General features: G+C 46.8%; 1 protein-coding gene across 3 annotated transcripts in view; it reads right to left on the bottom strand.

The window, feature by feature from the left end:
- Positions 1-14983, bottom strand: part of Pde4a (phosphodiesterase 4A) — a 76098-nt gene extending 61115 nt beyond the window's left edge. The window contains exons 1-2 of one of the 3 annotated variants that reach the window (XM_045142983.1): positions 14938-14983; positions 14593-14639 (exon numbers count right to left, since the gene is read on the bottom strand). The gene's annotated coding sequence lies outside the window, so the exon portion shown is untranslated. Of the gene's footprint in view, positions 1-14592; positions 14761-14937 lie in introns of those variants that run through there. The other 2 variants (XM_045142986.1, XM_045142982.1) reach the window with 2 other exon arrangements.
- Positions 14984-15348: the final 365 nt, after the last annotated feature.

Genomic DNA, 15348 nt, shown 5'->3' with positions numbered 1-15348 from the left:
GAATGGGCCTGCCAGGGCCTCTAGCCAACACCAACAACCTACAGATGTATGTGTCTCTTTGTGTATCTGGGTTGATGTGGATCCCAGGGAGTCAAACCTGGGTTATCAGGCTTTGCAGGTAAGCACCTTAACCACTGAACCATCTCTTCTGCCCTCATAATAGGTTTTTTTTTTTTTAATTTTGGGGGGTGCTGGAGAAATGGTTAAGCCGTTTGCCTGCAAAGCCAAAGCTCCCAGGTTCCATTTCCCAGAACCCAAGTAAGCCAGATGCACAAGGTGGCCCACGTGTCTGTAATTCATTTGCAGTGGCTATAGGCCCTGGTGTGCCCATTCTCTATCTGCCTCTTTCTCTCACTCTATCTCTCAAATAAATAAATGAATGAAATTAAATAAAAGGGGGTGCTGAAGAGATGCCTTAGCAGTTAAGGCTGTTGACTGCAAAGCCTAAGTACCCAGGTTTAATTCCCCAGTACCCATGTAAGCCAGATGCACATGGTGGCACACGGGTCTGGAGTTTGATTTCAATGGCTGGAAGTTCAAAGGCTGGTGTGCCAATTCTCTTCTCTCTCTCTCATAAAAAGTTACACTTTTTTTTGTTTATTTATTTGCAAAGAATAGGGAAATATATATATATATATCAGACATACACAGAGAGAGGATGGGTGTGGCGCCAGTGACTCTAGCCACTGCAATTGAATTCCAGACGCATGTGCCACTACGTGCAAGCATCTTAATCTGTAAGCCATCTCCCCAGCCCTGCTTGGTATTTGTTTGTTTGCTTTGAGGCAGGGTCTCACTTTAGTCCAAGCTGACCTGAAACTCAACTCTGTAGAGCAAGCTGGTCTCAAGCTCATGGCAATTCTTCTACCTCAGACTCTTGAGTGTTGGATGACATGCATGCATTGCTTATTTTATTTAAATTTTTCTTTGTTTTGTTTTTTGAGGTAGGGTCTCACTCTAGCCCAGGCTGACCTGGAATTCATTATGTAGTCTTGGGCTGGCCTCAAACACACACTGATCCTCCTACCTCTGCCTCCTGAGTGCTTGGATTAAATGTCTGTGCCACCACACCCAACCTGTTTTATTTTAGTTTTTTAAAAATTTATTTATTAGACACAGAGAGAATGGGCATGCCAGGGCCTCCAGCCACTGCAAACGTACTCCAGATGCCTGTAGCACCATGTGTAACTGGCTTATGTGAGTACAGGGGAATTGAACCTGGGTACTTAGGCATCACAGGCAAGCGCCTTAACCCCTAAACCATCTCTTCAATCTTTTTTTTCCCCCGGAGGTAGAGTTTCTCTCTAGCCCAGGTTGACCTGGTATTCACTATGTAGTCTCTGGGTGGCCTCAAACTCATGGTGATAATCCTACCTCTGCCTCCCAAGCTCTGGGATTAAAGGCATGAGCCACCATGCTTGGCTAGTTTTTTTTTTTTTTTTTTAACAAGAGAGAGGGGGGGGGAATAGGCATGCCAGGTCTTCTTGCCACTGCAAATGAACTCCAGACACATGCATCATCTTGCACATCTAGCCTTAAGTGGGTACTTTGGAATTTAAGCCAGGCCAGCAGGCTTTGCAAGCAAGTGCTTTTAACCACTGGGTCATCTCCCTGAAGCCCGTGTTTTACTTTTTATTTTTGGTTTCTCTAGGTAGGGTCTCACCGTAGGCCAGACTGACTTGGAATTCACTCTGTATTCTCAGGGTGACCTTGAACTCACGGTGATCCTCCTACATCTGCCTCCTGAGTGCTGGGATTAAAGGCATGTGCCGCCACGCCTGGCTTTTTTTTTTTTTTTAATTTATTAGAGACAGACAGAGGGAGAGAGAGAGAGAAAGAATGGGCTCACCAGGGCCTCCAGCCACTGCAAATGAACTCCAGATGTATGTTCCACTTCGTGCATCTAGGTTACGTGGGTCCTGGGGAATCCAGCCTCCAACTCACTATATAGCTGAAGATGCCCTTTTTTGTGATTTTCCCAATGCTGAGGAACAAATCCAGTGCCTTCCACTCGCTAGGATTGTCTTTGCATGTGGTAAGAGTGTGTACTGGGCCAGGTGTGGTGGTGCATGCCTTTATTCCCAGCACTGGGGAGGCAGAGGTAGGAGGATTGCCATGAGTTCGAGGCCAGCCTGAGACTACATAGTGAATTCCAGGTCAGTCTGGGTTAGAGCGAGACCCGCCCTTGAAACAAACAAACAAAAAAAGAGTGTGGGGCTGGTGAGATGACTTAGCTGTTAAGCGTTTGCCTGTGAAGCCTAAGGACCCCGGTTCAAGGCTTGATTCTCCAGGACCCACGTTAGCCAGATACACAAGGGGGCGCATGCATCTGGAGTTCATTTGCAGTGGCCAGAGGCCCTGGTGTGCCCATTCTCTCTCTCTATCGATATGCCTCTCTCTCTCTCTCTGTCTGTCGCTTTCAAATAAATAAAAATAAACAAAAAAATTTAAAAAAATAAAAAAGTATGTACGTTGTATGTTCAGGTATTTGTAATGGCAGGGACAGGGGCATGTACCTAAAAAGTGCTTCAGCTGCTCTTCTCTATTGGTATTTTTAATTTTTTTTGTGTGTGTGTCTTTTTTTTTTTTCAAGGTAGGGTCTCACTCTAGCCCAGGCTGACCTGGAATTCACTATGGAGTCTCAGGGTGGCCTCGAACTAATGGCAATCCTCCTACCTCTGTCTCCCGAGTGCTGGGATTAAAGGCATGTGCCACCACGCCTGGCTTAAAATTTTTTTATACTGAAAGAGAGAGCAAGAGAGATATTTGGCGCCCCCAGCCCTCCCTGTGGATTCTAGGCAGGAGCCCTACCTCTGAGCCATGCCCCCAGCCCTCTCTGTGGATTCTAGACAGGAGCTCTACCCCTGAGCCAGGACCCCAGCCCTCACTGTGGATTCTAGACAGGAGCTCTACTCCTGAGCCAGGACCCTAGCCGTCACTGTGGATTCTAGGCAGAAGCTCTACCCCTGAGCCACAACCCCAGGCCTCACTGTGGGTTCTAGACAGGAGCTCTACCCCTGAACCACAACCCCAGCCCTCACTGTGGGTTCTAGACAGGAGCTCTACTCCTGAGCCACGCCCCAGCCCTCACTGTGGATTCTAGGCAGGAACTCTACCTCTGAGCCACGCCCCCAGCCCTCACTGTGGATTCTAGGCAGGAGCTCTACCCCTGAGCCAGGACCCCAGCCCTCACTGTGGATTCTAGACAGGAGCTTTTACCTCTGGCTCATACCCCTAGACCTTGTACCTCTTGGCCATAGACTTTCTTCTTTGTTTGTTTGTTTGTTTCTTTTGTTGTTGTTGTTGTTGTTTTGTTTTTGAGGTAGGTTCTCCCTCTAGCCCAGGCTGACATGAAATTCACTATGTAGTCTCAGGGGGGCCTTTAACTTATGACAATCTTTCTACCTCTGCATCCAGAGTGTGGTATTAAAGGCATGTGCCACCACACCTGGCTGGTCCTGTATATTTAAAAAAATAAATTTAGGGCTGGAGAGATGGCTTAGCGGTTAAGCGCTTGCCTGTGAAGCCTAAGGACCCCGGTTTGAGGCTCGGTTCCCCAGGTCCCACGTTAGCCAGATGCACAAGGGGGCGCACACATCTGGAGTTCGTTTGCAGAGGCTGGAAGCCCTGGCGCACCCATTCTCTCTCTCCCTCTATCTGTCTTTCTCTCTGTGTCTGTCGCTCTCAAATAAATAAATAAATAATTTAAAAAATAAAAAATAAATAAATTTAAAGCTGGGCATGGTGTGCATGCCTGTAGTCCCAGGACTCAGGAAGTAGAGGTAGGAGGATCACTGTGAATTCAAGGCTCCCCTGAGACTACACAGTGAATTCCAGATCTGCCTGAGCTACAGTGAAAGCCTACATAAAAAAAAAAGTTTTTTTCTTTTTTAATTTTAGTTTGGGGCTAGAGAGATGGATTAGTGGTTAGGTGCTTGTTTGCAAAGCCAAAGAACCCAGATTCGATTCCCAGCATCCACATTAGCCAACTACACAAGGTGGTGCATGCATCTGAAGTTTGCAGTGGCTACAGGCCCTGTCACACTGCTATTCTCTCTCTCATAAATAAATAAAAATAAAATATTTAAACAATATTCATTTATTTATTTACTTGCAAGGGGAGAGAAGAGAGTAGATACAGCGTGCCAGGGTCTCTATCCATTGCAAACAAACTCCAGATGCATGTGTCACTTTGTGCATCTGGCCTTACATGGGTACTGGGAATTGAACCAGAATTGTTAGGCTTTGTAGGCAAGTGCTTTAACCCCTGAGTCATCTCTCCAGCCCAGTCCTGTATATCTTCCAGTGGGTCTCCACTCTATTCCAAGCACCTGGAAGAGTTCATGGTGGGTGTTCAAAATTTATGGAAGGGGGACTGGGAGATGGTTCAAGAGTGAGGACCTGAGTTCAGATTCCCAGCACGTACTCAAAGCCGGGCATGGTGGCACACGCCTTTAATGCCAGCACTTGGGAGGCAGAGGTAGGATTGCCGTGAGTTCAAGGCCACCCTGAGACTACATAGGAATTCCAGGTCAGCCTGGGCTAGAGTGAGACCCTACCTCAAAAAACCAAAACCAAAAAAAAAAAAAAAAAAAAAACATGTTGGGCTAGTGTGGCGGCCCACCTGGAATCCAGTACTTGGGAGGTAAAGACCAGGGATCCCTGGGGCTTGCTGGCTAACTGGACTAACTGAATCAACAAGGTCTGGATTCAGTGAGAGACTTGCCTCAATAAATGAGGTGGAGAATAGTCAAGGAAGACCCTCAACATTGACTTCTGTCCTATACACACAGACACACACACACACACACACACACACACACACACACACACACACACATACACATGCGCCAAAATATAGAATTTATGGACTAGGGCTGGGTACATAGTTCAGTATGGTGAAGACTTGCACAAAGCCCTGGGCTCCATCCCCAGCACAACATCACCAAACTAAGTGTGAGGCTGTGGAGATGGCTCAGCAGGTGAGAGCTGGCTACGCAAGCATGAGAGTCTGGCTTCAGATAGCCAGTGCCCATACCAAAAGACATGCATGGCCACGTGTGCCCATAACACTAATGCTGAAGGTGACAAAGGAAGGACAGTCACTGAGGCTCTCTAGTAAGCCAGTCAGATTATTGAAACATGGTTTAGTAAGAGTCTCCATCTCTGGAGCTAGGTGTGGTGCACACGCCTTTAATCCCAGCCCTCTGGGAGGCAGAGATAGGAGGATTGCCATGAGTTCAGGGCCACCCTGAGACTACAGAATGAGTTCCAGGTCACCCTGAGATAGAGTGACCCTACTACGAAAAAGAGTCTCCATTTCAAGGAGAAAAAGCAAATACCAACCTTCCACTCTGGTCTCCACACATGTGCGCATGGGGGGCATTCATCTTTGTGCACACACAGTGTGTACATCACATACACACTGTGGGGTACATGCCTGTCAGTGCAGCACTGAACTGCATTAGACCCTGTCTTAAAAAGGGGGGAGGGGCTGTGCGTGGTGGCGCTCACCTTTAATCCCAGTACTGGGGAGGCAGAGGTAGGAAGATCACCATGAGTTCAAGGCTACCCTGAAACTACATAGTGAATTCCAGATCATCCTGAGCTAGAGTGACACCTTACCTCGAAAAACAAAAAATAAAAAATAAAAATAAAAACAAAAAAAAGGAAGGGGGAGGCTGGAGAGATGGTTTAGTGGTTAAGGCACTTGCCTGCAAAGCCAAAGGACCTATATTTGATTCCCCAGGACCCACATAACTCAGATGCTCAAGGGAGTGTATGCATTTCAAGTTTGTTTGCAGTGGCTGGAGGCCCTGGCATGCCCATTTGTGCTTTCTCTCTTTCTCTCTCAAATAAATAAATAATTTTTTTGTTCATTTTTATTTATTTAGTTGAGAGCTACAGAGAAAGAGGCATATATATATATGGAGAGAGAGAGACAGAGAGAGAATGTGCACGCCAGGGCCTCCAGCCACTGCAAACGAACTACAGATGTGTGTGCCCTCTTGTGCATCTGGCTAATGTGGGTCCTGGGTAATCCAGCCTTGAACTGGGGTCCTTAGGCTTCACAGACAAGTGCTTAACCACTAAGCCATCTCTCCAGCCCTAAAAATAATTTTTTTTTTTTTTTTGGTTTTTTGAGGTAGGGTCTCACTCTGGCTCAGGCTGACCTGGAATTCACTATGTAGTCTCAGGGTGGCTTTGAACTCTTGGCGATCCTCCTACCTCTGCCTCCCGAGTGCTGGGATTAAAGGCGTGCGCCACCATGCCCGGCCTAAAAATAAATTTTAATGGGCTGGAGAAATGGCTTAGCAATTAAGGCACGTGCCTGCCCAAGGACCCATGTTTGACTCTCCAGATCCCACATAAGCCAGATGCACAAAGGTGAGGCAAGCACAAGGTCACACATGCCCACTACCAGCTGTAAGCGTCTGGAGTTCAATATCCATAGCTGAGGCCCTAGTGCACCAATTCTCTCTTTGTCTCTCTCTCTTAAAAATTAAAAAATTATTTATTTGAGAGAGAGGGAAAGAAGCAGATAGAGAAAGAAAGAATGGACATGCCAGGGCCTCCAGCCACTGCAAACAAACTCCAGATGCATGTGCCACCTTGTGCGTCTGGCTTACATGGGTCCTGGGGAATTCAACCTGGGTCCTAAGGCAAGTGCCTTAACTGCTAAATCATCTATCCAGCCCACAAATAAATTTTAAAAAAATTTAAAAGCTAGGTATGATGGTATACACTTTCAATCCCAGCACTTGAGTTCAAGGCCAGCCTGAAACTACTACACAGTGTATTTGAGATCGAGGTTAGCCTGGCCTACAGTGAGACCCTACCTCCAAAAACCAAAACCAAACCAAAACAAAAAACAAAAAAAAAAAACCCAAAAATATCATAAAATAAACTGCCAGAAATGGTGGTTTACACCTTTAATCCCAGCACTCGCGGGAGGCAGAGGTGGCACGATCACGGTGAGTTCAAGGCCAGCCTGGGACTACAGAGTGAGTTCCAGGTCAGCCTGGACTAGAGTGAGACCCTACCTTGAGAAACAAAACCAAACCAAACCAATATGGATTGGAGGAAGGAAGGAATAGGCCCAAAGGAGCCACATATAGGCTAGGGAGAGACACAGGCAAGCCCTCTACCATGGTTCATACAAAGTGTGCGCCTTTGCCAAAAACCAGCCCAAGTTAAAACCCCAGTGAGAGAAACAGAGTCAGGCACTGGATGAAGTGCGACCCTAAACCTGCTTTTGCTTTCCTTGTAGGCTGGCTGGGGAGGGATGTCTAATGGCAGGACAGGCTGCTCTGGGAAGCTGCCACTAGGCTCAGGCTCCTAGACTTCTTCTGCCACCCACTGAGTAAAGTAGGACCACAGGCACATGTAACCATGACCATCTAGGAATTGTTGCAGACTATAGTTACCTCTCTGTGCTATAGTATAGCACAATTATTTCTTTCATTAATTTATTTATTTTTGGTTCTTTTTATTGTCTTATCACAGTGTCATGAGTCACTAGCCCCACCTGGAGCTCCTGTTCATATCACAGCCCTGAGCATTAGCACCTACCTAAATTCCATGTGTAGAGTTGAAGCAGGCCTGGGAAGGACTTCAGAGTTCAGGGCCTGTCTACTCATGCATATGCTGCATGCAGCTTTGCATGGCCATGGTGTGAAATCCACCAGAGGAACTGTCTGTAAGTCGCACTGTTGCAGTTGAGATCAGATCACAGTTGTAGAGCTGGGCATGGTGGCACACACCTTTAATCCCAGCACTCGGGAGGCAGAGCTAAGTGGATCACTAATGAGTGTGAGGCCACCTTGAGACTACATAGTGAATTCCAGGTCAGCCTGGACTAGAGTGAGGCCTTACCTTGAAAGGCAACAAAACAAACAAACAAAGACTTTAAAATCAAGGGAAAGTTCTGTAATTGGACTGGAGGCCTGCTCCACAGGAGGGAATACGTGCCTGGTATTGAAAGCCTAGTCAAAAGCCTATGGTCTGGGAGGTCATGATCCTTAGTAGAGTGACACCTGCTGGTGTCTGGCTAAAGGCATATACTAAGCTCATCAAACTGCCTGGCAAGCGCTTTTCTTAATGTTCATACCCATATATTAATGCTACTATCATTTTTGGTTAGAAAAGCTTCTGTTTCAGATGGTGATGACTCCTGGGAAGATTCAAAAGGCACCATAATGCCGAGAAGTGTTAGAGGAGTACTCAGCAATGAAATATATCTATCACACCTTCCAAGACTCAGGGTTCGTTGTGGAAGAGGTTATGGAAAGAATGTAAGAGCCAAAGGAATGGTAGGACTGCTTACAATGCACTCTTCCATACACAAAATGGCCTGGATATCCATGACCTCGCAGTGCCTGAAACTACCTACACAAGACCATAATAATAGGAAGAAAAGATGATGACATCAAAATAGAAGAGTCTGATTGAAAGCAGAAGGGGATCTGATGGAGGGTGGATGTGTGAGGGGGAAAGTGAGTGAGGAGAGGAATTATTATGTGTTATTGTCTATAATTATGGAAGCTGTCACTAAAAAAGTTTTAAAAAAAATCAAGGGAAAAGATTAGTTAGTTGGGAAGAAGGGACTTAGCACGAGTGAGGGGGATGGGTGGATAATGGGGAATTACTATGATCAAAATACATTATATATAGATATAAAATTATCAAAAATAAAATGAAAATTAAATTAAATTTAAAAATGGCTGGGTGGGATGGAGAGATGGCATAGTGGTTAAGGCGTTTGCCTACAAAGCCAGAAGATCCCAGTTCATTTAACCCGGGACCCACATAAGCCAGATGCCCAAGGGGGCACATGTGTCGAGTTTGTTTGTAGGGGTTGAAGGCCCTGATGTGCTCATTCTCTGTGTCTCTGCCTCCTTTTCTCCCTCTCTAAAATAAAATAAGTAAAAAATATTTTTAAAAAAATGGCCAGTGTAGATTGTTGCTAGAAAAATTTCAGTGCCAGGGATGGGATATCTTCCAGTGAGTTGTTGGCCAGGGAGATCCCTGATGCCCCCAAAGCATTATAGGCTATTGACGAGGCCCTTGGTTTCCCACTAGGAATAGATGGTAAGACCCTATCGCTGAAGACTCCATATACTTGGGCTGCAAGGCCACTGAGAAATTTCACTGGTACTGAGCTGATAACCTCCTCCATGTAGACCAGCTGACAGAAAGCTAGAAGAAGCCATTCTGCATACAGTTCAATGGGAGAAAGAGAAATCACCAGTGAAGATACTCATCAGTGGATACTGCAAGCCTTATAATTGGCCAGCCAGGCCAAATGAGCCAACGGGTGTAATAGTGGCACATCTGTTATGGGGGAAACTAACTGCCCTCTAATTGGACTGGAGGCCTACTCCATGGGAAGTGAATACATCCCTGATACTGAAAACTTAAAACAGGGGTAGTCATGAGCCCTAGGGGTGTAATGTCTGCTGTTGTCTGGGCAAATGTATATACTATGCTTATCAAACTGCCCAGTAAGCACTTCTATTAATGTTCACACCCTTATATTAATGCTACTCTCACTTTTGGTTGAGAATCTTCTCTTTTCAGATGGCAGTGACCTTGGGATGACTCAGAAGGTATCATGGTGATGGAAAGAGATGACCACAGTGCTCAGTACTGCAATATCTGTATCATACCTTCCAAGGCTCAGGGTCTAACCGGAAGAGGTGGCAGAAAGAATGTAAGAGCCAAAGGAAGGGCAGGACTCCCTACAACATGCTCCTCCAGAAACAAAATGGCCTGGATATCCATGGCCTCACAGTGCCTGAAACTACCTGCATAAGACCATCATAAGAGGAGGAAAAGATCAAGACATCAAAAGTAAAAGAGAGACTGATTGAGATGGGGAGGGGATATGATGGAGAGTGGAGTTTCAGAGGGGTAAGTGGGGGGAGGGAGGGTATCACCATGGGGTATTTTTTATAATCATATGGAAGTTGTTAATAAAAAATTAAAAACTTAAAAAAAATGGCCAGGCATGGTGGTGCATGCCTTTAACCCCAACATTTGGGAGGCAAAGGTAGGAGGATTGCTATGAGTTTGAGGCCACTCTGAGACTACATAGTGAATTCCAGGTCAGCCTGGGCTAGAGCAAGACCGTACCTTGAAAGAGAAAAATATAGAAAAAAAAATACAGGTGTGGTGGGAGGTACTATCATGGCTTATTGCCTATACTATGAAAGTTGTCAACAAAAAGTTAAAAAAAGTAACCAGGCGTGGTGGTACACACCTTTAATCCCAGTACTCAGGAGGCAGAGGTAGGAGGATTGCCATGAATTCGAGGCCACCCTGAGACTAGTATAGTGAATTCCAGAATAGCCTGGTCTACAGTGAGACTCTATCATTAAAAAAAAAAAAAGTTTAAAAAAGGAGCTGGGAGTGGTGGTGCATGCCTTTAATCCCAGCACTCAGGAGGTAGAGGTAGGATGATCACCATGAGTTTGAGGCCACTCTGAGAATACATAGTGAATTCCAGGTCTGTCTGGGCTTGAAAAACAAAAACAAAAACAAACTTAAAATAAAGATAAAATTTGGGTTACAGAATTTTTTAAAAAATTGCAAGTTCTAGAAGGGCATGATGGCACACACATTTAGTCATTAGTCCCAGCATTGGGGAGGCTGAGACAGGAGAATCACTCTGAAATCAAGGCCAGTCTGAGACTACAGTGAGTTCCAGATCAGCTTGGGCTAGGGTGAGGAAAAAAAAAAAAAAAAAGCAGGTCTAGAACCTGAGGACATGGCTTAGTGGGTAGTAGCTCTTGCTGCACAAGCATGAAGACCCAAGTTTGATCCCCAGAACCCAGGTACAGAGCCAATTAAAGCTGTGCATGCCTGTAACCCTAGTGCTGAAGGAGGCACAGACAGGAGGCTTGCTGGGGCTCTTTCTGACAAAAGGAGAACTCCAGGTTGACTGAGAAACTGTTTCAGGTGGAAGAGCCATAGAAAAGGACACCCAACATCTTCCCCTAGCCTCCACACACATGAGTACATGCAGTATGCCTATATACACCAGCCACACTACACACACAGTCACACTTTCCCAGCACATGCAAGGCCCTGAATTCCATCTCCAGTACTTAAAATAAAAGCAGGTTCTGAATTCACTTACTCATAGTCCTGGCTCATACTACTATCTATAGCTATGTGCTGGGGTTTCTGCAGAGAAATTCAACTCCTCCAGCAGCATTTCTTGGGTGCTCAAATGGAAAAAGGTCTGCCCCTTTTCTGTTGGTGTGTGAAGACTAATCCCTTGGCCTGGCATTTGCTAACCATGCTTACCACCACTGAGCAGACTTTTCATTAGAATTGTTTGTGTGTGTGGGGTGGGGGTACTGGAGAGATGGTTTAGCAGTTAAGGCGTCTGCCAGCAAAGCCAAAAGACCAGGTTTGATTCCCCCAGAGCCCACATAAGCCAGATGCACAAGGTGGTGCATGCGTCTGGAGTTTGTTTGCAGTGGCTAGAGGCCCTGGTATGCCCATTCTCTCTCCCCTCGCTTTTCTTCTCCCCTTCTCTCATTGCAAGTAAATAAAATATTTAAAAAATTATTTTTAAATCTTTATTTTATTGATTATTTGAGAGAAAGAGGCACATAGAGAGAGGAAATAGGTGCACCAGGGCCTCTAGCCACTGCAGATGAACTCCAGGAGCATGCATCACCTTGAGCATCTGACTTATGTTGGTACTGGGGAATTGAACCTGGATCCCTAGGCTTTGCAGGCAAGTACCTTAACCATTACGCCATCTTTCTAACCAAGAAGTTTTGTGTTGTTTTTTTTTTTTTCCAGGTATGGTCTCACTCTAGTCCAGGATGACCTAGAACTAGGCAGTCTCAGGGTGGCCTTGAACTCACAGAGATCCACCTACCTCTGCTTCCCAAGTGCTGGGATGAAAGGTGTGCGTCAACACGCCCAGCCCCCAGATTTTTTTCAATTAAAAAAATTTATTTATGAGAAAGACAGAGAAAGAGAATGGGTATGCCAGGACCTCTAGACACTGCAAACAAATGCCACACACCAGAATTGGTTTTTATGGGCTGGGTGTGGTGGCATATGCCTTTTTTCTTCTTCTCAAGGAAGTATATTGCTCTAGTGCAGGCTGACCTGGAAGTCCCTATGTAGTCTCAGAGTGGCCTCAAACTCCTGACAATCCTCCTACCTCTGCCTCCAGAGTACTGGGATTAAAGGCACACACCAGAGCCAGGAGACAGAGGTAGGAGGATTACCGTGAGTTCCAGGCCAGCCTGAGACTACATAGTGAATTCCAGATCAGCCTGAGCTACAGTGAGACCCTACCTTGAAAGAAAAATTGGTTGTTATATATTGTCTGCTTATGTGTTTTGCTCTCTCACTAAATTTCAGTCCATGGACTGTCTGGGAGAGGGACCTTGGGCAGAGAATAAGTACCTGTTGGATAGGTACAGGACTCTTTATAGCTATGTGGGCAGGGGCTGGGCACTGGTGAACCTCTGGAATTCCACCATGGGTCTGGGCTCAATTCTGGTCTCTAGGGGGCCCCTTTCTTAGCTTTTCATAACCATTCCTTCCACTGCCATCACTAACTTATCCATTGATTTGCTTGTTTTTATTTATTTACTTTTTGGAGACAGGATCTCAGGTAGCCCAGGTTGGCCTCTAACTGGATACATAGTTGAACATGACCTTGAACTTGTGCTCTTCCTGCCTCCATCTCTCCAGTGTTGTGACACAGGTGTGCACTACCATGCTTGGTTTATGCAATACTGGGGAGAGAATTCTGGATTTTATTCATGATAGGCAAGCACTCTCCCAAGTGACCTACATCCCCAGTCCTTTGGTGTTTGTTTTGTTTTTTTGAGAAAGGTCTCATCTATAGCTCAGGCAGGGTGATCTCATGGCAATTAGCCTGCTTCAGCCTCCCAAGTGCTAGGATTATAAGCATAAATCACCACTCCTGGCTCCTTTTTTTTGGGGGGGGGTAAAGCAGGGGTCTCACTCTACCTCAGTCTGGTCTCCAACTCACTGTGATTCTCTTTCTTTCTTTTTTTTTTAATTTTTAATTTATTTATTTGAGAGGGACAGACACAGAGAGAAAGACAGGTAGAGGGAGAGAGAGAGAGAATGGGCGCGCCAGGGCTTCCAGCCACTGCAAACGAACTCCAGACGCATGCGCCCCCTTGTGCATCTGGCTAACGTGGGACCTGAGGAACTGAGCCTCAAACCGGGGTCCTTAGGCTTCACAAGCAAGCGCTTAACCGCTAAGCCATCTCTCCAGCCCTGTGATTCTCTTTCTTCAGCTAGGATAAAAGGTATGGGTTACCATGCCCAGCTCCTTCCTCACTTGTTTTTTTTTTCTTTTATTCTTGAAGTAGGGTCTTGCTCTAACCCAGGTTGGCCAGGAATTCACTATGTATTCTCAGGCTGGTCTTGAACTCATACCAATTCTCCTACCTCAGCCTCTCAAGTGCTGAGATTAAAGGCTTGAGCCACCACACCTGGCCAGATTTTGGCTCTGGGTTTTTTTTTTTTTTTTTGAGGCAGGGTCTCACATAGCTCAGACTGGCCTTGAATTCCCTATCCTTTTGCCTCCATCTTCCAAATACTTGGGAATACAAGTATACACCACATTAGACAGAATTTTCCAGTTTGAAATCTTTAGGGATACATTGTTTTTATTCCCATACCAGCTGGTAGCTGGGTCCTATTTAGTTCCCTGCTGCACTATGGTCTTGGCCAGAGTATCTGGCACAAAACAGTAAGTATCTGAAAGCAGGGTGTGGTGGTGCACGATTTTAATTTCAGCACCCAGGAGGCAGAGGTAGAATGATTACTGCGAGTTCGAGGCCACATAAGACTGTACATAGTGAATTCTAGGTCAGCCTGGGCTAGAGTGAGATTCTACCTTGAAAAACAAAAACCAAAACAAAAAGCCGTATTTGGGAAATAGGAATGAGACGCGTAGGATAATAAATGACAGAGCCTAGGTACGTTTCGCGAATCCTCAGAGTGTTACTGTCCACTTAGCCCAGGAAAACAGAGGGTCAGCAATGCAGAGCAGATCTTGGGATTTCGCCGCAGCTAAGTGGTGTGTGGCTGTGGGATGCAACAGAAGCATCAAAAGTATTCCAACCTTCCCTACCCCTACCCCACAGAAATAAGATACGCTGTAGCACAGATGCAGAAGGTGCCAGGGAGGAAGATAGAGAAAAAGAGCGAAGTAAGTCAGAGCGAGGGGGAGGGGGCTCCTTATCAGTTCCCTGAACTGGATAGTAGGACGGAAAACAGATTGGAAAACGTTTGGCTATGGTGGGGGCTCCTGGAGCCCTGCTCCCAGCTCCGGGACCCCGTTTAGCTGAAATCTCACAGCTCCAGTGTCCAAAGCCAGAGAGGGAATCCCCCGCCCCTCGCGCGCCTACCTGGAAATCCTCAGCCGCTGGGGTTTTCCCTTCACTAGGGCCAAGGCCCTCCCAGGGGAACCCGAGCGTTTGGGGGGGCTCTAGGGAAACCCCCAAGATCTTGATTCCCTCCCTCCCGGGAACCGGATCCTTCCCCCCTTCCCACAGCAGCTTGCAGCCCAAAGCTTACCTTGCAGGGGAAAGGGGGCTGAGGACAGGAGCTCCGCCCTCTTCGGCCTGGGGATTGGAGAGGGATGGGATAGGGGTATCCTGACCCTTTCTTTGTTGATGTGTGTGTGAGAATGTGCGAATGAGTGTGCGCGATTGTGAGACCCGCCGGGTGTAAATCCGTGTGCGCGCGTGCTCGGGCCGTGACCGCCGCTGGTTGTGCAGGACTGGCCCAAGGCTGGAGCGGAGGGGGAAGAGAAGGGAACTCTCCCGCCTCCATCCGCCCACTCGAGAGTTTGAATGGTGCGCGAGGGGGGAAGGAGGGAGACAGCGGGATGCCGCCTTTGTGCAGGCCCCTCCCCCTCACCGAAAGGGGGATCCCCTCTCCTCATCTGGGGACCTTGATCTCGTTGGCACCAGACATCCGCTCTTCCCCAACAGCAGCTTGAGAAAGGGATGGGAAACGGTGTTCCAGTCTCAAGTGGCTGGAATTCCTCCCATTCCACCTGCACACCCCGCCCCCCGCAAAGGAGCACCCATTAATCTGCACCCATTAATCTGGGATAATCCTGGCCCTAGGTTGCATCACAGCACGGTTTGAGATGTGGAGAAATGCAGCCAGGGTCCCTCAGGCTCACAATAATTGGATCCTTTAAGCCCCAGCAGGTTAGGGGTCCAGACGAACAGGGAGGGGCTACAAGCTGCCCCAAATCGCGGACAACTAAGAGAACCCCTTTCCCAGCCCTAGTAGAGGATGACCAACTGGGCGCAGCGCCAG

Source organism: Jaculus jaculus, chromosome 2 (genome assembly GCF_020740685.1).
Source record: "Jaculus jaculus isolate mJacJac1 chromosome 2, mJacJac1.mat.Y.cur, whole genome shotgun sequence".
NCBI classification, from domain to species: domain Eukaryota; kingdom Metazoa; phylum Chordata; class Mammalia; order Rodentia; family Dipodidae; genus Jaculus; species Jaculus jaculus.
Note: the sequence above shows the minus strand (reverse complement) of the source record. Positions and strands in the feature narration are given on the sequence as shown.